The sequence below is a fragment of the Staurois parvus genome, unplaced genomic scaffold (genome assembly GCF_062004578.1).
Source record: "Staurois parvus isolate SC_StPar_1 unplaced genomic scaffold, SC_StPar_1.0 ptg000352l, whole genome shotgun sequence".
Lineage (NCBI taxonomy): Eukaryota > Metazoa > Chordata > Amphibia > Anura > Ranidae > Staurois > Staurois parvus.
Window position 1 is genome coordinate 2,330,442 of NW_028318148.1, and position 24,581 is coordinate 2,355,022.

Here is a 24,581-nt window from a genome sequence, read left to right on the forward strand (position 1 = left end):
ACATCTCTGGTCACACCCGCATCCCTGACACTACCCTAGGCACACCTAAATGATCACACCATTTTATTTAAGCTCCACCCCTTGTGTCATGTGATTATTGAGACAAAATTACTGCTAGAATGAGCTATCAGTGGGAGCGTGACCTGGGGGCAGTCATGGATCTGTAGGACTGGAATAGGGCCTGGTCGCTTATAGCTAAATGTTCATTTAATACAACCACGCTGGAGGCGACATTCAAGGTATTGTTTTGTTGGTATTGGGTTCCGGCTCGTTTGGCCCAGGCGAACCCTTCCTGCAGTGATGGATGCTTTTGGGGTTGTGGCCATCGTGGTGATGTATTGCATATCTGGTGGCCATGCCCGAGACGGTTTCCTTTTTGTTCTCGTGTGTTTGGCCTCCTTTTCACCTTGTTCCATTTCTCCATATGCCGGGATGCTTGGTATGCTTTGTTTCATTGTCCCATACTGGGCCTCTTGGCTCACCAGCAGAAGCTGGCTTCCTATTTGTTTTTGTCGGCCACTAGAACAATTACTCAGGCCTGGAAGAGCCCGTTTGTCCCTCTTCAGGGGGTGCGGGACCGTATGACCACTATGATGCTCAATGAACAGATATCGAGTATCTGTAACGACTCCCAACAGAAATTCTTGAAAATACGGGAGCCATGGTTGCAATATGCCTTTCCCACACTCCCCCCGGCTAGTCTGGGGTTGTGATGTTGCTCGGTATTGGCGTTCTCGGACCCCTGTTCTTGGTCTTGTTTTCTTTTTCCTTTTGTACTCCTCTTTCCTTTTCTATTTCTGTTTGTTTTTGGTGTGGCAGTGGATATCTGCCTTTAGTTTGAGCTACTGTCGGTGTTATACTAATGGTTTTGTCATTTATGTGCCATTGATAGCCCCTGTGTGGGCGCACCTTTTGCTCTGTTGGTGTTAGAGTGCTGTTTTTTTTATGTGCAATTGATAGCCCCTGCGTGGGTTTGTTTTGTTGCTCCTGTCTTAAACTGTTTATAAATTAATAAAAACATTGAAATACAAATTGAAATTAAAACACAAAAACATAGATTTGTGAAAATGTATAAAAGGGTATGAAAGTTCCCAGTTTTTATAGTTCCGATGAAGTCCCCACCCACTGGGACGTAACGCATAAGGGTGGAGTTCACATAGTGACATCATCAGCTCATACAAGGAAGCTAGTGGTGGTGCTGTTTGTTTGTGAATGCCTGGAGCCTAATCCATTCTACAGGGTACCGCTCATGTTTATTATTTGATATTTATTAATAATATGGCAAAAAACTAGTCACATAATAAAATGGTTCAAGTTCATAATTTATACAGAGAGCACTAGATATGGCTTATTATTTTGAGGCACAATGAAGACTTATTGATGAGCTTTATTGCTGCTGACCCTACGCAAAGGTGGTGGTGTGGCACCATCTTCTAATTCTTTATTGATAAAACTGGGCAGGTTACTCTTGCTTACTCTTACTCTGGGCAGGTTAAGCTTGCCCATGGCTCCTATGTATATGTGTGTTCTTTAAAGTTTCAGAACTTTCTTTTAGGTTTTGAATAAAGCATGGAAGGGTTGTAAGCTCTGCCAGGTTTTTTTTAAATATCTGGATCCTCGATGAGAAGATTAATTCTATTTAATTGTCCTTGTGCCACACTGCTCTCAGTGCCAACTCCTATATCACTATCATTTCCGGTCATGCCAGTTCTCGAATATTCTTAAGGTGGTGATTTCTCTTCATTACAATAGCATCATGGCAGCAAGAGAGCATTGACAACCTTCTTTGCAGGGGACTGTTTATTTGACAATCTTATTTGAGTGACAAACATGCTTATAAAGGTAGTATTCTTATTCACAGTGATCCTAGAGGTGGTTGTTTGCTAAGGATCTTTATGTCCATGACAAGATGGAAGCTGAATTATTGCAGCCCCTTTGTTTTATGATTTGAGCACTGACTTGCGGCAGCCTATACAGCTCTCTAATCATCGGTTGTGTGGGAATGTAGTATATACCACCTGCAAGATAAGTTGCCTTCATGTTTGTTGTACTGAGGGGATGGGCTGGGAGGGCGGATTTGTGCTGAAGAGGATTTAACCACTGGAGGAAATCTGTGTGTAGTGGGGAATTGGGGCTAGTGGAGGAGATCTGTTTTTTTGGGGCATATGGGCTTGGGTGGGGGATTTGTACTGAGAGGCGGGGTCATTTTTGGTTGTTCTTTTTACACTAGCTTGTGCATTACGTACTTCTGACCCCTTCACCCTCTGTTACATACTCCTGGTCCCTGCTCTCTCTACATCACACACTCCTGACTCCTGCACTCTGTATTACACACTCCTAAGACCTTCAGTCTGTGTGTTATGCTCTCTAGACCCCTGTACTCTGTGTTGTGTACTCCAGCTGCCCACACTCTGTGCGCTATGACATCAATTTGGGAGGTATACATTGGGGTGGTTACACTACATAGTGCAACAAAGCAAAAAAAAGGTCCTCAGTGGTGGGGAAAGCTTCTTCTTGGTCCAAATAGCAGGTTCAACTCAAATAAAGGAAGATACAGGCTTTTACCCTCCCTGGCGGTATGATTATGTCAGATTTTTGGTGCTGAAAGCGGTACCATTTTTTTGCATGGAAATATGTATTTTTTTTTATTGTAGGCCTGTAATTTAGGAATAGCTCACTGAAATCTGTCTGAAAAAGAGTCTAGTAAACATTCCGGATACGATAAAAATTGAAACACAAAATCATAAATTATAATTTAATAAATAATCATAAAAAATAATAATATAATAATAATTAATTTAATTAAATAATATAATCAAACCAAAAACACTGAAATTTGAAATATAGCACCAAGTTCGCACATCGCTGAGCAAAGTCGCAGAATCGTTTTCAGTGTCTGATGACAAATTTCCCCACAAATCATTATCACTCAATTCTGCAAGTGGTTCTGATTTACTATCGCTGTTCTCTAGCTGGTCTAAAACCGATTTTGACATAAAGGGACGTTTTTTGGACGCCATGGACATTTCTAAGTTTCCAGGCAGAAAGAACAGTTAAAATGCAGGCAAGGGACAGGACAAAGCAGTAGGGACAAAATGTATGTGAAATGTTTTGAAACAGCAATGTTTTACTATGTAATAATAATTTTTAAAAAAATGACAATTTTTAAAAAATTTCAAATTTGACGCCGGTTCCGGCGCCCGTACGTCCCGACGTCACAGGGACCGGAACACGGAAGCCGGATGCTGGCATCGGCCGGAGGAGATGGCCGGGGACACTGCAGGGGACGCATCGCAGGAATGAAGGACAAGGTGGGCTCTGCAGGGAATCCCTATGCAACGCTGCATGGTAAGCCAGAGTGTAGCTCAGGGTTACCGCTTTTGGTACTGAAACTTTACCCCGAGCTACACTCGGGAATACCACCAGGGAGGTTAATATTGGTGTCACCCACTAGCTACAGAGTTTGAAAGAAAAGCGAATTATTGAAACAGTAGCCTAAAGATTAATTCTAACTGTGTATTTAGCTGTATTTCTGGAGTTATGCTAAAGGCCAGCTCCGGCCCAAACTTTTTATTTTGTTTTAGATGATGCAGGATGCAGTCAAAGCCTCTGTCTGGTCTTAATTGCCATCTGTGTCACTATTGGGAAGAGTGTGCCTTACAAGGGCATGGGTAAAAACATAAGAGGAAGGGTTAATACCTCAGCCAATAATGTGAAGGAAAATCATATGAATGGAGTTACAGACAAAAATAAGACCTTGACAGATATGTTAACACTCCTCTATTGTATACAAATTAAAATAAATTGGCTAGATTTAAGGTTTAATCATGAAAGGAGCACTAGTTTGCATTTTTTCATCTCAGTGATAAATATCTGTTGGTATTTTTTCTTCTGTTTCATCATAGCTGCAATTTTCATTTTTCCCTTTCTCGCAGATTGTATTGTGATTAAACGACCGGAGGACACATCTCTGCCAGTGTAATAAACTCTGAAATGCAAAATAACCTGGACAATAACACAGACGACATATTGCAGCTGGATAAAACTCATTGAGGTTTTGCATAAAGATGCAACACAGAAATTAATAACGCAGTGAAAACAGCAGGTGAATTCCAAGTAATTACCTTTTCCGAGGTGCTGAGACACATTCTCATCTAACAGCAAAAAAAAAACAAAACCCAAACAGGTACATGTGATTTATTCCACCTTACTTCAGACTGGGTTTGCAAGTGCTATTTTATTCTATAGACACAAACTATATATATTTCTTTCTCAGGTCTGTTGAAAAGGTTTAAATTATTCATTGGTAAAAATGCAGTGATTGCTGTTGAGTTAGAAATCAAATCAAGTAAAATACAGCGCAACAAAAGAGACGGAGGGTCCACTCAACGCTGATCGGTATGTGTTCCATTACACTTTGCTGAGGATTGAAGTGGTAGATGCCTGATTTACTGAATGCTGTGTAATGCACAGGCGAGCAATGCTCCAAAATACTGTTCCTGCAATTGGAAATTTCGTTAAAGAATAAGAATAGAGTCAACAGCAACTGAAGAAACGAATGGAAGGGAAATAGTTCTGCTCCAAACAGAACATTTTTCATTTTGGACAGAGAAGGAAAGTGTTAGATTCTCTGTCAGGTTTTTTTTGTTGCTGGATGGGCACACAGGAAAGCACCAAAAGCAGAATGTAAAATTCCCAGATTTATTTTAATCAGACTCTTATATCATAAAAAGCCAACACATTGCTGGTGTTTAAAGGGCCCCCCTTCATCAGGCATGGCACTGTTGAATAAACTGTATACTGGACTGATAACATTGGAGGGATCCTGAGGGGTAATTATTGTGCTCACTGCAGATGCTGGATAGGACCCTAAACTCAGAATGTTTCCCATTATTTCACATTTGCAGTATTAGCCCTGATTCACATAAGTGCGACTTGACAGTTCAAAGTCTCGTGACAAGTCGCACCCTATTTGCAGCAATGGAACAGTTCAAATCACTGCGGTTCAAGACACAGTGGGGTTGATTTATTAAAGGCAAATAGACTGTGCACTATACAAGGTCCAGTTGCACTCTGCAAGCACAATTGCTCCAGTGCTTTGTAAATGAGATACAGATTCACTTTGCAAGAAATACCCAATCATGTGCAAGGAAAATTGAAAAAAAGCACTTTTGCTTGCACATGATTGGATGATGGAAGTCAGCTGAGCTTCTGATCATTTACTAAACCCCGGAGCAGCTACTCTTGCAAAGTGTGCAGTCTCTTTGCCTTTAGTAAATCAACATCGGTGACTTTGAAAAAGGTTCCTGCACTATTTCTGTGCAACTTAATTGTGACTTGCATTGACATCTGTTAAGTGAAGTTGCACAGAATTCAGCGAGCTGCACATGCAATCGCACTGATAGTCAGCTTTGAAGTAGCAAGACTTTAAATCCATACAGGTGTGAACCAGGACTTATAGCATAGCTCTGCTCAAACAGGTATATAAACCATTGGAAAACATATACAGTATGTGACCTTTCCTACCTGATAAACATTTAGGAATCTTTTCAGACACTGTTGTGTTTTACACATCCCAGCCAGTCTAGTCAGTCTGTGTTTTTACCAGCATTTAATTCAGAAGATCCTTTCATTTTAAGCCTTTTATACACCAGCATGCCACGCTGGCCACTGGTGTGTTCTGGGAGAAACAGTGCGAATGTACTCATCATGATGCATCACACTAGTCACCTTTTTTCCTTTTTTTGTTGGTTAGAAATGTATTGAAATGTCACAAGAGACATTTCATTCAGGTCTATTCAATGTAGCGGCATTGTGATGCGGTAGTATGCGTAGCAACACTCTATGCTGCAGCACTTTTTTCAATGCACACAACTGCAAGGCAGTAATGTGAACTGACTTAATAGAAAACAAAGCAAACTGTCTTGTGTTTGTGTGGTGACAACACTGGGCATCGCACAGCAAGACCGAACACAAATGGACATAAAAGACACTCAGTTCATCTCATGATGTCAAAGCTCTTTCAGAGGTAGGGCTCAGTAGAAGAAATCATTGACGTTTATGGGATAGCATGGTTATTGCTATATTCTGGGTATTGCAAACACAAAATTGTGAAATGTGCTCTGTGCTTTTTTGAACCAGGTAGGTGAGCATCCTGTGTCCCCTTTTGATGTTTGTGTGAACGGGTTGTAACAGTAAAGGAATACATTGCTGCCACTTCTGCATCCCAGTCTGCTGATTGGACAACAAAGGAGAAGCAACACACATAAAAGATCATCCCTGTGCTCTGTCCTCCTGTGAGTATGTTCCCAATGGGTATCGTTCACTGCAATAGAGCTTTGATTGGCTCAGTGTTCTGCCCCCAGTTCAAGTGCTGCTGTTCTAAGTAAATAAAGGCTGATGGAAAAATTGAAACAAGAGTGCACTGGTCTAGCGCATTTTCCCAGATAACAGTTTAATGAATTATAGTTACAATATATTTAAAAACAAGAGATGACATCGCATAACGTATGACAGTCACTGGAAACATGCTCCATATGACACCAAGGGTGTTGTGTTACACTATTTGATTTATTATAATTCCTCTGTGACCATTACTTGTTTATCATTGCTCTCTGTCTTTAAGCTGTCTTCTTCTGTCTAAGCTGAGCTCTTTCTCTCACCGTACTTGTGTATATCCCTCCCCCCTGCCTCTCTCTGTAATCATTCCACTGTTTCCTGTCTACCTGAATGCATCTTCCATGAGGCTACAACATTAACATTTTTCTACCTATGAATATTTGCCATTAAACAGAAAATTCGAATGGGTTTTCTCATCTGACTTCCTCAACATGTCAGTTTATTCACTGAGTTAAACTATCTGACCTGATGCAAGAGATAGATTCAATACCACGTGGTATAGCTGTATACATGGTGAGAAATAAGGTTTATCGTCCTGTGGTCAAGTCAGAATAAAGGGCCCTGACATAAGAGAAGTGCCATCCAGAGGGCAAAGAAACCCTCTTCCTCAGAGCCCAAAAGGGTTTCCCTCGAAACGGGTCAGCATATCTTTGGCCCTTGGATGACACTTCTTTTATGTCGGGGCCCTTGATGCCATATGAAGCATGTTTCCAGTGACTATCATATGTTATGTGATTTGTCATCTCTTGTTTGTGAGTATATTTTAACTATAATTCAATAAACTGTTATCTGGGATAATGCGTTAGACCATTGCGCTCTTGTTTAATATTTTCCTGCAGTTATATCTGACTTCCCCTGTTGTATATGGGAGCAGCAAAGCTTGGCCTATCCGCTTGAAATTTTGCATACATTTGGGTTCCCCCATACTTCCCCTTCTTCAGCCCTCTACACCCATGTGCAGGAGCTTTTGGCATGTTTGACTTAAAGAAAGGCTGATATCAAGAGATATTCAGGTCCTTATATCAGAATTTCTATAATGCTTGTCTTATACAGTGGGGATCGAAAGTTTGGGCACCCCAGCTAAAAATTTGTATTAATGTGCATAAAGAAGCCAAGGAAAGATGGAAAAATCTCCAAAAGGCATCAAATTACAGATTAGACATTCTTATAATATGTCAACAAAAGTTAGATTTTATTTCCATCATTTACACTTTCAAAATAACAGAAAACAAAAAAATGGCGTCTGCAAAAGTTTGGGCACCCTGCAGAGTTAATATCTTGTACTGCCCCCTTTGGCAAGTATCACAGCTTGTAAACGCTTTTTGTAGCCAGCCAAGAGTCTTTCAATTCTTGTTTGAGGTATCTTTGCACATTCTTCTTTACAAAAGTCTTCCAGTTCTTTGAGATTTCTGGGCTGTCTGTCACACACGGCTCTTTTAAGGTCTATCCATAGATTTTCAATTATGTTGAGGTCAGGAGATTGTGAAGGCCATGGCAAAACCTTCAGTTTACGCCTCTTGATGTAATCCCTCGTGGATTTCGAGGTGTGTTTAGGATCATTATCCATTTGTAGAAGCCATCCTCTCTTTAACTTCAGCTTTTTCACAGATGGCATCAAGTTACCATCCAAAATTTGCTGAAATTTTATTGAATCCATTTTTCCTTCTACTCATGAGATGTTCCCTGTGCCACTGGCTGCAACACAACCCCAAAGCATGATTGATCCAACCCCATGCTTAACAGTTGGACAGAGGTTCTTTTCATTAAATTCTGTGCCCCTTCTTCTCCAAGCGTACCTTTGCTCATTCCGGCCAAAAAGTTCAATTTTAACCTCATCGGTCCACAGAACTTGTTTCCAAAATGCATCAGGCTTGTCTATATGTTCATTTGCAAAGTTCAAACGATGATTTTTGTGGTGAGGACATAGAAGCGGTTTTCTTCTGATGACTCTTCCATGAAGACCATATTTGTACAAGTATCTCTTGATAGTGGAATAGTGTACCACAACTCCAGTGTCTGCCAGATCTTTCTGGAGGGATCGTGCAGTCAAACGTGGGTTTGCAATTGTTTTTCTCACAATCCTGCGAGCTGTTCTGTCTGATATTTTTCTAGTTCTTCCAGATCTTGCTTTAACTTCCACTGTTCCTGATGACTGCCATTTCTTAATTACATTCCGAACAGAGGATATTGACATCTGAAAACGCTTTGCTATCTTCTTATAGCCTTCTCCAGCTTTGTGAGCGTCAACTATTTTCAGTTTCAGTTTTCTAGACAACTGCTTAGAAGAACCCATGGTGCTGATTTTTGGGGCGAGGTCAGATGAGTCTGGGCATTTAAAACCTTTGAGATTGACATCACCTGATCTTCCCAGACGATGATTGAGAACAATCCATGACACTGGCAGGTCTCAGCTTGGCAAAGGGGGCAGTGCATGCTATAAATTCTGCAGGGTGCCTAAACTCTTGCAGACGCCATTTTTTTGTTTTCTGTTATTTTGAAAGTGTAAATGATGGAAATAAAATCTAACTTTTGTTGACATATAAGAATGTCTAATCTGTAATTTGATGCCTTTTGGAGATTTTTCCATCTTTCCTTGGCTTCTTTATGCACATTAATACAAATTTTTAGCTGGGGTGCCCAAACTTTCGATCCCCACTGTATAGGTGATGTTGAAGAAAGAGCATGGAGTTTGCAGCTATTCCTCTTCCTGTGCTTGCCGTGATGGCTGGGATTGCTACCATAGGGAGAGTGTACTAAGAGCCGTACTCTTCCAAGCAATGAAAAACCAAATGACTGTAAATAAAGTTTAAAATAAAATCCAATATCAGTCTGCTGAAAGCACCGTCCCCAAGCACACATCCTGTGCAGTATAATGATATTATGCTGCCGGTTTGTGCTTATGATGCAGTCAGTGCATTAAGACTTATACACTCACAACACACAATTCTGAAAGATGGACAACTTGCCCGGGCCATAAATGCTAATAGAGACTTACGGCAATGCTGATGTTGCACCACTGTGTTCTACTTGCTTCCAGGGTAACGTAGCAACTGACATATCAAGAATGATAGCATCACATTAAATGATAACTTGATGGAGGTGATATCAGACTTATGGGTTTCGCAGTCACTCCGCACTGCCGCAAATCAGCTGCAAGTGTAGCTAAAATGGAGAAAATGCGTCCACTGGGGGAATCACATGACGTGCTGCTCAGAATATTTTCTGCTAGTAAAAGCTTTGTGATTTACTGAATATCATCTATATATATGTCTGTAGGGTTAATGCCATGCTGCTAGGAAGTACCCTAGTGTTAACGTGAAATGTGGCCTTTCTTTTACTCCATAGGCCGCATTTGTATTGTTATGTGACCTTCAAGGTCACTCCCCCTATGTGGAGCAAAAATATAGATTTTTTTTTCATCTTGTGGGTATTTACAAGTAGTTGCAATTTAATATAGTCACTTTTCCATCTCTTCCTGTTTCACAGAGGGTTCCAGGGTATATATGAAGAGGATTTAAAGTGGCAATAAGCCCAAAATGAAATCTTTAATATTTTGCAGCTTATCAATCATTAAATGTGGTGACTGCATTAGTTCTTTTTTTTTAGTTTTTTTTCCCCCCCTGTTCTCCTGGTAATATGGCCAGTAACACACCTATATTAGAGTTCCTCCACTCTGGATGAATGAGCACAGGGGGCAGCATTGTCAGTCTGAGAGGCAGAGGAGTGTTAGATTTTAAGTAGTTAATGGCACTAGCAAATTTAAATACACTAACAAATTGAAGCCAAACTCCAGCTAACACTTTGTAAGTGTTGTATCAATAGTTTCTTTTCCTTTTGGGATAAAGGTTTTAGACAAATGAATAAAAGCTGATCATTGTAAGAACCCTGCCAGTGTTAAATGGTTTCTCTCATCCCTGTAAGGGCTCGTTTACATCATGGTGCAGAAACATCAGTTTTTCAGCAAGGGCACAACAAAATCTATTGTTCTCTATGTGCCCTGTTCACACTACAACACTAGTATCACGTGAAGATTTTTTCTGCGCAGGAATCTGAAACATGTATAAAACTCATTGAAGCGCACATGAAAACTGCTGTCTCTGCAAGTGGGATCTGCGTGTCAGTTTCCATCAATTTTTCTTCACGTATGGTGTGAATGAGGAGAGCTTGTTCTTTTCAAAAACAACAGACTGACTGGATCACCAGATGAAAATAGAAGTGATGGCTATGTTCCTTTCTTCTTAGGGTTTCTTTCTTCTAAGTATTGGTAACTGCAATACAATAAATGCTTTGGGTTTAATACTGCTTTAAAGACTTGCGTCCCTAAACACAAAAACAAAAATGATATATATTGATGTCTTTCAGTTCTAAGATGTACTTTTTGAATTTGTTTTCCATACCCTTTTCCCCTGGTAATCCAGTGAATAACACAATTGCGTTCCCTGGGTGGCTACACTTGATCTTCCCGTGTATCTGTAGATGGAGATATGGTTGTCACCCCAGCTGTCCTTTTTCACTCTCTCTTCCTCTCTTCATTCCCATTACATGATGGGTGGGAGATTAGTAGACTACAGATGATTTATTAGTTTACAGTCTGTGACTTTACCTAGGCTGATATCATGTCATCAGTCTCCTCTTCCCCATTTTGTAGCCAGTCATAAGTTGAGAGATCACAGAGGGCTGATCTATATCACACATTTGTGAACACAGCCAGAAATTCCTCATGCAGCAGGATTTACAGTGTATGGCTGTGTCATCTCTAAACCAGTACCTCAGTCCACGTAGTGGTTGAGCTTGTATGATGCCTGAACAACATGTTTTTCTGAAAACAGGTAAAGGCATTGTAAGGGAGAGTAGTATGATAAATACCTGTATATTGTGAATTTACAGTTTGCAAAGAAAAGGTTCACTTTGTCATGTGTACATTCAGGGGCATATTTGCCGTGATGCAAACAAGGCATTTGCCTAGGGCAGCACTTTTCAGGGGGCCGGAGTGGCGCAGCTGCCCCCCCTTTCCCATGGATGGGACACTTAGGACAGGGGCTACTGTGTCTTACCTGTGTCCGCAACTCCGTGCCCCCCTTTGATCCGGTCCACAAGGAGCTGCAGGAGGAGGGGTAGAGAGAAATGCGATGTGGGCGGGATTACATGCCGCCCCTCTCATCTGACCACACCCTCAGGATCACTGGGCAACCTATGGCAGCCTGTCCCTCCCTCTGCAAGCTCCACCTCCTTGCCGGTGATTGGCTGCTGGATCTGTAGCTCAGGGAAAACACACAGGCAGAGAGGAGGAGCTGAGTGGCAGCGTGAAGACTGAAGAAGCTCAGGGACCAGCTGGAGCCGGTGAAGAGGAGTAGAGCGGCCGGAGAAGGAAAACAGCTGATCGATAAGGTAAGTGTCTGTGCTGGGCCCGGTAAAGTAAGTGTAAGAGGAATAGTGCCCTATCATTGGTGTCACTATTCCCCCAACTGACACCAATGATGGGGCACTATTCCTCCCACTGACACCAATGAAGTAGAACTATTGCTCTCACTGACACCAATGATGGGGCACTTTTCCTACCACATTAACACCAATGGTGGGGCACTATTCCTCCCACTGACACCAATGATGGGGCTCTATTCCTCCTACTGACACCAGCATCAGTATTATCACTTCTTGAGGCAGGAACAGCCCCGCCTAACCCAGTGCTTTGCCGTAGTCCTTAGAACGGACCATGAGTGAAAAGAAAACACACAGTTACTTTATTTTTCTGCAAGGATGATATAATAGTAAAAAATGAAAGTGTCTTTTGTTATAACAAGGACATTCTTGCAGTGGAAAGAGACCCTGTCATGTGATCTGCAGATCTGGGGACAGCCACTTTCATGTTACTTTGGCTATGTCAGAAGGAAAGATCCATAAGCCGCCCATTGAAGGCAGACCCATGTGCATGAAGTGAGATGAATGGTAGCCTAAGCCCAGGCTCCAGCCAATCCACTCCAACACGTTTCACTCTGCCCCTTAAATTCTGGGACTTTTTATTGGACTACATGTGCAGCCTACGACCTACAGCAGCCAAACTGATAGCCTTTGAGCACTGGCTTTTTGGTTCCCAGAATCCTTTGTTGTGTGGATTAAAAAGTAACTAGAAAAGAGTCAGGTAGAGTTGCATTGCCTAGATGTGCACATTCTCTGCAGTCCCTTTATGATTTAATAGATAACAAGGCCAGGCTGATTGCACACTCCTGTACAAGACGAACATTCTGGCCTCCCTGGATACATAAGTAATGGAAAAAACTGTTTCTTCATTCAGTACAATTATTCATTGTACTGGCAAATGTATTCTAGCATTCTTCGGGGATCTCGTAGCATGCATGAGAAAGCGGTTAATGTGGCACGCTCTGTCCCCCTCCTCTCGTCTCTCTGCATAATTCACATTATCAAAGACATAACTGATCACAGAGCTCAGATACTCTGATTGCTGTGCTTGTGAAGACCTTCTAATGTGCTGCCTATCAGTTGTTCTTCATTACTGGCGGCTGACCGAAACACGATGGATCATTAACTGTCCGACCAGCTTATGACAAGGGGCACTTACAGGTGTCTCTATGCACTGCTCGGGAATGAAATGCTGAATGGGCTGTTTAAATAGGAAGAAAAACACTTATACAGGAAAAATTTCCATCTCGGGGAGTTGTAGACTTTTCTAGGTCAGGATATGTATCATGCATTTTTTATCTGTGTTAAATTTAGACAAAAAGCATAGTTCAAAGGGGAAATAAGGATGAATTATTTGTTCCGCACCAAGTGGCTAGTAAATCCAAACTACAATTATCATAAAAAAGAATTATTAAAAGAAAATTTATAACATCTACCTGCAAAGGCAATTTGTTACTTAATCTTGTAAAAATTGCAGTTCCATTTCTCTCTGCATCTAGTTATGTTGGTAAATCCTACGTTCTCATCTTTGGAATTGTGAAAGCTAGCCATACACTGTGGAAAGTTTGTCCAGCTCATGATGAACCGGGCAAAATTCGCTCCGTGGGTGGCTCTGTCACCACCTTCCCATTCTTTGATTAAAAAATTGCAGGAGCAGAACAGAAAACTGTTAGCCAGTGCAATGAGATACAGTGACTGGGTATTCTGACAGCCGCTGGTGCTGGCCGTCTGAATACAATAGCAGTAGTGGGAGATTTGTCCATCCATCATATATAACCTGCAAGTTAAATGAATAAAAAAAGCTTAAGTTTCCAGACTGAATTTTCTGGAAGGCACTTAAAGTGTCAGGCATGTAGGGGATATGACAATAAAAAAACATCCCTAAAAAGACATTGCAGCCCTTAATGACAAAACTAACGATATTGGATATTAGAAGCCAACTTACTTTTACAATTGCTGGGAGTTCCTCCTCTGACATACCTCCAAAAATAGATTTCTGTCTGAGCATAATTACATACAGAGGCGGACTGACAACTCATGGGGCCCGCGGGCAATAGGGGATCATGGGGTCCCTGTGTCCTTGCCCAAACTCAAAAAAGCCTATGAAAAAGGTACTAGGGGCATCTTATGGGGCCCCCTACTGACCCCAGGCCCTCGGGCAGTGCCTGAGTTTCCAAACAGTCAGTCCACCCCTGGTTACATAGTTAGTCAGATTGGAAAAAATATTTCAAGTCCATCTAGTTCAACCAAAAGAGAAAAACACAGAAAAAAAAACAAAAAACGATATATACTATCCTGACCCCACAGTTGATCAATAAGAAAAAAAAACCCAAATGAAGCATGATCCAATTTGCTCCAGGGAGGGGAAAAAAAGTCTTCCCTGACCCCCAGAAGGCAATCAGATAGTCCCTGGATCAACTACTCCCGGTGTTATTACCTATATATGTTAGCACCCAGCTATATGTTGTGTGTTTAGGAATGCATCCAGCTCTTGTTAAAGCAATCTACTGAGCTGGCCACAACTAGTACTTGTGGTAGTCTATTCCACAGGCAGAAGCCCTCAGCCAGGAAAAATGCAGTAGAGCTCCCATGAGACAAGGAAAAAAGTGATATTGGCAAACCTGCTTAATTTCCCTGAATATATTTCAGAAACTAAGGTTTGGTAAATGTACAGTGGTATATGTTACTATATAAAATGTTCTCATTGAAGACTTTTTTGTAAAAAAATATTGTACTCACTTTTCCCCACTGCCCGCATTGCTGAACGCCACAGCAATTTTAAGAAATGGTCCAATGAAATGTGCAAGGGAACTGACACTTCTGGGAATGTCATTCACCTGGGTTCCCTACAGCTTTTACTGGTTCCTCCAACTTACCTCCACATCACTGCTGTCTCTTGTAATTACTTGAAAGGCAGCAGTAGGAACCAGTGAGAGCTGAGTGGAAAACAGGAGATTGACACTCCCAGAAATGTCAGCTTTCATGTGAAATTTGGGTGTGTATTCTCAGGACTGGAACAGTGCTAACAGGGTGGGCAGTGGGAAAGATGTGTATGCACACTGTGCTTTTGTAGTATGCCTTCGCTAGCCTTAGAGCATTTTGAGTTGTAACAGAGTCGCTGTAAAGGAAAAGTTAATGGGATCTGGCTATTAGTAAAATGATAGTTTGTTTTAAAGCAAAGTTGTTCCCTAATAAGTGTGGCTGCCTAAGTAGGGTCAGCTGACTTTCTGAGCTGCGAGAAATGGTCTCAGGATGAACTTCCCTCTATTCATCACAATAGCAGCCTGTAAGGAAAAACATCATCAAGGATATTTTAACCTACAACCCCGCTTTGGCCAAAACATTTGCTGGTCTCTCGGGTGTTCCCATTGGCCAGAAAATGGCAGCTTCTTTCTATCAGGCTGACCTAAGCTCCAAAATCAGGAATGTCGAGCTAAGAAAATGATGATAGTATCAGGGGTGCACACAGAAGAGGCACATACCTCCAGTTTCTCTTTAAGTCTGTGTATTTAGGCCAGTCGCCACAAAACATTTTCTACAGCTGCTGCTAATGAGCACTCAAAAGGGCACTGGACCGCACACTGGGCAGCAGGATTTGGCAGCACCAGAGCTGTAAATGAAATGAACTCTGTTCATCCAGCTTGTCTTCTTCATTTTATATCTCTGCAAACTGTGATCTTCCTGTCTCCAAAGCTGCAGCATGTTTTTCTCTGTTTACTGGAGTGGCATTTGGCTTGATTTGGCTATTTTTATACCCGTCATATTTGTTTACATGCTGTACAATGAAGAGGTGTGAGCACAGTACATCTGGCATATTTGTTTTCGTGTTCTTGTTTGTTGTCAGATGACTTCTTACTTTATCTATTTTGTTTTTTGTTTTTTTTTGCTTTCTGCTTATGATCCACTTTGTTGCCTTTTCTAATTAGTATGATTTCAGTATTTATGAGACATATGTGTTTTGCTGTTCACATTGTTTTTCCAATTTGCACACGTGCCTGGGGACCTAATGAAATAAAACAAAAAAATTGGTGTTTTTAGCTGCGTGGTTTAATAACAATCAACAATATTCAACTTTAGACCTATTACCAATTTGTCAAAATCCGTTCACAAGACTAGGGATGAGTGGGTTGCTTTTGGAAAAATTAATTTAAAAGAGAAGTACAGGATAATAAAAAAACTAACAATCCTACTCCCTTATGTGGCTGCAACATCAATCCAATGATGCAAGCTCCAAGATAAGAACTGAGTGACCACATGGCTGTTGATTACTCAGTTCTCGGTCTTCACTAAGGATGGATCGGATCTGTGGATTGAGCATAATGAATTGGAGTCTGATCCATTATACTCCCCAATCCACAGATCCGATCCATCTTGCGGTGATCATCAGCTTGCAACCTATACGGGGTTAACTGATCTTTCAACACCAGTCCGGTCTGCACATGCTCGAGAAGTGATGTCAGATGGAGGAGGTTCCTGCTATCGCGACCACATTTCCTGGTTACAGACAAGTCCCAGATCTTGCACAGTCTTACCTAGATCAGTTAAACCCATATAGGTTGCAAGCTGACGATCCCCGCAAGATGGATCAGATCTGCATATTAGGGAGCATAATGGATTGGACTCTGATCCATTATGCTCAATCCGCAGATCTGATCCATCTTGCGGGATCGTCGGCTTGCTTTAAAACTTCTCTTTTTGTTAGCTCGTGGGTTCGGTGTCACCCTGTGCGATAGGTGTCACCTGCTGTGGCGCGCACCCCCTGCACCTGCCTAGGGACGCCACTGGAGGTGACTCTGGAGCGCTGGGCTGTGCAAGGGGCGGGAGCTGCTGGATCCAGACATTATTGTTGGGATCCCTGTAGAGCCTGGACTGGCTCTGTGACATCAGTGGACAGCAGGCTTTAGTTCACTGCCGGCAGAATCTGGGTCACAGGTGCAGAGATAAATGCACTCCTGTGACCCACATAAGAAGTATGGCCAAAAAAGTTTTTTTCTTTTTCCTTTAATCTTTGGTGAATTTTTGCCAAAGCTCTTAGTTAAATCACTGAGCTATTTAGGCAAATTTTGCTTGACTAATACATATTAGTATCCCGTTATATTCTGTGCATTTAGGAAATAATCCAGGCCTTTTTTAAAACAATTTACTGAGCTGGCCAGAACCAGCTATCAAGGGAGTCTATTCCACATTTTCACAGCTCTTACTGTGAAGAAGCCTTTCCGTATTTGGAGGCTAAATATCTTTTCCTCCAGATGTAGAGAGTGCCCCCTTGTCCTCTGTGAAGACCTTTAAGTGAATAACTCAACACTGAATTCACTATATGGACCACTTTTGTATTTATACATGTTGATCACACTCTCCCTTAATCTCCTCTTCTCAAGAGAGAATAAATTCAGTTCCTCTAATCTTTCCTCATAGCTGAGCGTCTCCATACCTCTCATCAGTTCGGCTGCCTTTCTCTGCACTTTCTCCAGTTACCCAATATCCTTTTTGTGAATTGGTGCCCAAAACTGAACTGCATTTCCAGATGAAATCTTACTAATGATTTGTACAGGGGCACAATGATGTCCTCTCTGGAGTCTATACCTCTTTTAATACAAGAGAGGATTTTTCTTGCTTTGGTAACCTCAGCTTGGCATTAAGCTTATGATCTACCAGAACTCCCAGATCCTTCTCCACCATTGATTCCCCCTGTTGTACCCCCCTAGTATGTATGATGCATGCATATTCTTAGCCTCCGAGTGCATAACCTTACACCTTACAACCTTAAACCTCATTTGCCACATAGTTGCCCAATTATACAGTGCATTGAGGTCAGCTTGTAAGGTGGAGATATCCTAAAAGGATGTTATTCCACTGCACAGCTTGGTGTCATCTACAAAGACTGAAATTGTATTTTAATCGCAGACTCTATATCATTTATACATATATTAAAAAAAATATGGGTCCCAACACTGAACCTTGGGGTACACCACTGACAACCCTAGACCATTCAGAGTATGAATTATTAACCACTACTCTCTGAATTTGGTCTTTTAGCCAGTTTTCTATCCATCTACAAACTGAATTTTCCAAGCCCGTAGACTTTGCTTTGACACAGTTCCCCACACACGGCTAATGTGTAAACACATTTACAAAATCCAAGTATACCAAGTACACAACCACTCCTTGGTTTAAGGTTTGACTTACCTCCTCATAAAAAGAAATCAGATTTGTTTGACAACTTCTGTCTTTCATGAATCCATGCTGCCTATTAAAATATTTTTTTTCTAGCAAGAATTCATCTATGTGGTCTTTTATTAAACTCTCAAGTATCTTCCCATGTATAGAATAAAACTAATAGGTCTGTAATTACTTGGTAAAGACTTTGACCTCTTTTTAAATACTGGCACCACATTGGCCTTATACCGATCCAGTGGTACTTTGCCAGTCATTAAAGAGTCCCTAAAAATTAGAAACAATGGCTTAGAAATGACAGAGCTCACTTCTTTTTAGGACCCATGGGTGTATGTCATCTGGTCCAGGTGCTTTATTCACCTTTATTCTGTCTAAATATTTCTAGACCATATCAAATTTGAGCAATAGTGGTTCATTTGGAACTGTATCAATATCATCCCTATTATGGAGAACTTTCAGTTTTACTCATCCCTAGGTAAACATTTGTTAACCTTCCTGGAGATATTCCCTAGTGTAGCTCGGGGTAAAGTTTCAGCACCACAAGCGGTAACCCTGAGCTACACTCGGGAATACTCTGCAGCGTTGCTCCGGGATCTGTTCTTCAATTACCTTGTCCTTCGCTCCCACAATGTCCCTCCTGCAGCATCCCAAGCAATGTCCTTCAGCCGATGCCGGCATCTGTCTTCCGGGTTCCGCTCCCTGCAACGTCAGGATGTACGGGGACGGAACTGGCGGGAAATTAAAAAATGTGAAACAGTGACATTCACTAAATTCACTAAAATCACATAGTAAAACATTACTGTATCAAAGCATTTCACATACATTTTGTCCCTAGTGCTTTGTCCTGTGCCCTGCCTGCATTTTTACCATTCTTTCTGCCTGGAAACTGAGAAACGTCCATGGCGTCCAAAAAGCGTCCCTTTAGGTCAAAAGCGGTTTTATACCAAATAGAAAACAGCGATAGTAAATTAGAACCACTTGCAGAATTGAGTGATAATGATTCGTGGGGAAAATCGTCATCACACACTGAAAACGATTTTGCGATTTTGCTCAGTGATGTGCAAACTTGGCACTATATTTCAAAGTTCAGTGTTTTTGGTTTGATTATATTATTGAATTAAATTTATTATTATTATATTATTATTTTTTATGATTATTTATTAAATTATAATTTATGATTTCGTGTTTCAAATTTTAACATACCGGGGATGTTTACTTGACTCTTGTTCGGACAGATTTCAGTGAGTTATTCCTAAAAATTACAGGTCTACAATAAAAAAATACATATTTCCATGCAAAAAAATGTACCGCTTTGAGCACAGAAATACTGACATAATCAGACCGCTAGGGAGGTTAATATTACAAACACAAGATGATGGAATTCTTGAGGTACAAATGCAAATACTAAGTACAATTCATCAAATGAACTAACTTTCAACAAAAATATTAGTTGCAATAACCAAAAACAATAAAATGCTGTACCTCACTGTGGAATAACACCATTCCTAGGAAGGCAAAGTATAGGCAGATTATACTTCAGCTTTACACTACACAAACAAAAACACTATGGGGTTGATTTACTAAAGGTAAATAGATTGTGCACTTTGCAAGTGCAGTTGCTACAGAGTTTAGTAAATGAAATGAATCTTCACTTTGTAAAGAACACCCAATCACAAGCAAGGAAAATAAAAAAAGCACGTTTGCTTGCACATGATTGGATGATTCAAGACAGCAGAGCCTCATCTCATTTACCAAGCTCTGGTGCAAATGCACTTGCAGAAAGATTGCACTTGCAAACTGCACAGTCTATTTGCCTTTAGTAAATCCTCCCCTATGTATGAAATAAACAACATTCACTGATTTGTAAGGGAAGCACAACACTCAGCAATAGCAGTTTTAAAAACACCGCACTTACATCTGCCTATAATCTGTCTCTTTATAAATCCACCCAATGTCAATGCAGAGAAGAAATCAGGTCAAGAGTGGGAAGTAATGCACTGTGATCCAATTAAACTTAATTTCTCCACAAAATGTTGTCATCCTAACATACAGTTATGTTCAAAGTTTGCATACCCTGGCAGAAATTGTGAAATTTTGACATTTATATTGAAAATATGACTGACCATGCCAAAAAACTGTCTTTTATTTATGGACAGTGATCATATGAAGCCATTTATTATCACATAGTTGTTTGGCTGTTTTAAATCATAATGACAACAGAAATCTCCCAAATGGCCCTCATCAAAATTTACATACCCTGGAATATTTGTCCTTGGTACAGAAACACAAGGTAACACACACAGGTTAAAATGGCAATTAAAGGTTACTTTCCCACATCTGTGGCTTTTCAAATTGCAATTAGTGGCTGTGTATATTGTAAATAGTCAATGAGTTTGTTAGCTCTAACATAGATGCACTGAGAAGGCTAGATACTGAGCCACGGGGAACAGAAAAGAACTGTCAAATGACCTGCGTAACAAGGTAATGGAACTTTATAAAGATGGAAAAGGATATAAAAATATATCCAAAGCCTTGAATATGCCAGTCAGTACTGTTCAATCACTTATTAAGAAGTGGAAAGTTCTCTTGAGGAATCTCTTGGTCAGATAGACCAAGAGAGACTGCAGCCACAACTGCCAGAAGAATTGTTCAGGATACAAAGAATATCCCACAGGTAACCTCAAGAGAAATACAGGCTGCTCTGGAAAAAAAATGGTGTTTTTTTTAATAAGAAGCACAATACGATGATACGTGAACACAAATGAGCTGCATAGTTGAGTTGCCAGAAAGAAGCCTTTAATGCGCCAATGCCACAAAAAAGCCCAGTGAGGAGTGTCAAAGTGTTGTTAGGCATATTGTAACTGGGCTTTTTTTCCTTTATACCACTTTTTCATAAGAGGTTGGGTGAAAGGTTTATTGCAATATACATGTTTTGATAAATAGTTCATTTTTAATAGAGGTCTATACATCAGGCCACAAAAAGGAGCTAAGGAGGAAAAAAGGATAGAGGGACTTGGCCCCAAAAGAGGTACAGTCCTTCCAAAAGAGGGACTGTCCAACAAAGCATTACAGACATGGCGATCTTCTGAAGGTCTGCTGAAAGGTATCCGTTCCTGACAAACAATCTCATTTTGTTGCTGCACTTCTGTTCATTTTCCATAGCTGCTGAGTCGCTGACTAAGCTCCAGAGGGGAGCGCTTTTCGAGCCAGCGCCGAGGTAGCCAAATAAATACGTTCATTACGCATTCTGAAAACGTACAAGATTTTAACAGCCTCCAGCACACGCTTCATTGGTCTGCAGATTTAAACATTACACATCACCAGAACGATCTGTGTGCAGGAGCTTGTACAGTAAATGGGGTTACAGCAGGTGTAAACATCTCTATGTTTGATTTTCAGTCTGTCATCCTATAGCAGTCCCTGTCAACAGCTGCTTCTAAATTGTATAAAGAACACAATGCATATATACAGTACCTCTATGTGGTGTGATGTGGTGTGAATCATGTATAGAGGCAATACATTAAAAAACTGTCAACTCTTTATTAGCATTTAGAGAGTCTAGTAGAGAGACTAATAGATGTCCTTGCAGAAATCCGTCAGTGAGGATGTTGACTGAACTTCTTGATATATAGATAGCCATTAGAGGAAGACAACAAATCTTCATATGAAATACATGAGATTGTAAGCACTAATGACCTTAAATGTTTACTCACTAAAAATACACTGCAATTTCATTATAAAGAGACCCTGTTGCCAGACCATTCATTTACCTGCTGCTGGGCACCACCATTTTGGATGGGATATCAGCATCTCCAGCAGACTCAAAGCTGTCACTCAAGTGCCACTCTATAGTGTTTCCTTTTGCTTCTCCTCTGGCAGCTATATACTGTAAAAGGTTATGTAGGGAGGTGGAAGTACAGAGGAGTTGGGCCAGCACAGACACTCACAGAGAGGGCTATGATGGGCATTGAGGGAGGGGACTGTACTAGCATGTTTAGAGGCACATTGCAAGTCAATAGCAAATAATTTATGAAAAAGTAAAACATTGAAAGTGCTTGGTTTTTGAAAGTGCTTTGACCTGTATCCTTTTAAGTAGATGACAGGATGTCTTCATTAACCATTTCCTGCCATATATATGCGGCCTCTCAGTGGGTCGGCTTCAACGCTGAGTGGCTGCATGTATGTGTCTATAAGAAAACAGTTTACTGTGCTGAGAACATGCTCACCGAGCTCTCCCTGTACAGTAACTAAACTGTCAAAGAAAGCTCCGGATGCATACTTGCAATTGGGAGCTTTCAATCATGTGACTGCAGTAACAGCCAATCACAGCAGTTACAGATCAGAATATCTGCCTCCGCCTCCCAGCATGATCTTCTTGAAGGGGCGGGAGGTGACGGTTGGAAGGGGTTAAGCACTATGTGTACAAAAATATCTTTGGCAGCAAAGGGACACTCATGATGACATATCTGGGGTGCTTTCAGAGGCGTCAGTAGCTGTGATTGCTTTGTAAGTGTACCAATTGTTGATCACTTCTACGTAACTCATTGCCAAACTCCTCCCTCTCTGTGCTCAATGGCAAAGGATAGGAGAATGGCCTTTCAAAACGTAACAGCAAAATGATAAACTGAAAACAATGAACATCTTCCTCACCAAGTGAGCCCCACAATCAGCCACAGCACTCTGTAAGGGTCATCTCATAATAATGGTCATGTTGCTGTTTCGGCCAGTGAAGGATTGATGCCTTCGGATTGGGTGAGTGTTCTCTTAGTGATCCTGCCACTGGCTACTGGTGAGTTGCTTTCAACCAAAAGCTCGTTAGTGTGAGATGGTCCTAATTCTGAAAAAAATAAGAAAAAATTGTGGGCTTGACCCACTTATGTGTCTCTTTTAGCAGGCAGTGTGTTTAGAAACAAGAACAATTTCTATACCTTCTATCCTTTATTTACTTCTTGTTTGGCTGGTAATTGCCACATGCAGCTGTATGACAAGGAAAGATAAACTAGTTTTTATCACCCTCCCCAGCAATTCGTCAGCTTGCAGGAAATATTGGCGATCGTTGGCTGTAACCTTTTGCCTCTGAACGATTTCCATTTTTCATATTGTAATTCAGGGCTGTTGACAAGTAGATTACAGATACCACTGGGTTCCCCGACATCCGATAAATGATTGATCTGATTTCTTAGTTTCCCAACTTTCCTGCTTTGATATAATTGTATAACACAGAACATTCTGTGACAGAAAGATATATGAAGAAGGAATTAAATGGAGCACCACCAGGAGCTCTGCTGGTGATTTGTCATGGCAAGGTATTGTGTCACAGCTGGATATATTCTCTGCAGGCTTACACCTTCTCCAAAGGGCAAATATTTTATTTACTATTAACTCTTCCAACTCATGGGCAATTAGAAATGGTACCAAACTGGGTGGTATTTTGAACTTTCAGAAAGATTTGGAGGAAAGGAACCCAAAAACCTGCATGATAGATTTGTTGAGAGGTGCACCTGCCTACACCCCTCCCCCCGTTTGACAGATGCTGTCCTTGGCATAGCAACACAGTAAAGTGCTACATGAAAGCTGGAATAAACATGGTTTAAGTATTACTAAATCCACAACAGTAATATCAATCTGTATATGCAGTAAAGCATGCTTGTTATACTCACTGTGGAACCTAATGGGTTAATCCTCTGCATTGTGTAAAAATGCTGTTGGATCCTGACTTCTTTAATCCTCCCCTACTTCCAGTGTCCCCCCTTATCTCCTGATAAGACATGTCATGAGCAGTCACTCTGCACATGCTCAATTTGGTGTGTATTGCTAGAAAGCTTTTTTTTTCTTGGGAGAGTGCATGTGATAAGCACAGGGCCAATCAGCACTGTCCAGACAAAGTTAAGGGGTCCTGCATTCTCCTAGAGCAAAATGAAAACTCCTTCTACAAGCTTTAACGTGTGCTCGGCTGGGCACTGATAGAAGTTACAAGACTGCTCTAACTGCTGATGAGAAAAGGTATTTAGCTTATATTTACTAACATAATTGTTAGTTTAGTTTTTATTTACTAACATAATTGCATTTCCATGTTGTATGTATTGTGGGAGACCAGATATAGTGAATGCAGGGTCCTGAGTTTAGTAACACTTTAAGGGGTAATCCTCTGCATTGTGTAAAAAGGATGTTTAATCCTGTCTTCTCTTGTTTTCCTGTTCTTCCACTGTCCCAGACTCATCTCCTGATAGAACAGAGCCTTGGGGGTAAGCTACACATGCTCAGTTTGGTGTATATTTCTAGAGAGTTTTCTTTTCTTGGGTGAGTGCATGTAATCAGCACAGGGCCAATCAGCACTGTCCAGACAGAAGGTCAGGGGTCTTGCAATCTCATAGGACAGTGATAGGAAATTGAAAACTCCTCCTACAAGATTTAACCAGTGCTCTGCTGGACACTGATAGAAGTCACAAGACTGCTATACCTGCTGATGAGGAAAGGTATTTAGTAGTTTATATTTACTAAAATAATTACATTTCCATGTTCTTTGTACTGTTGGAGATTAGATACTGTAAATGCAGGGTCCTGGGTTTAGTAACACTTTAAGGCAACCT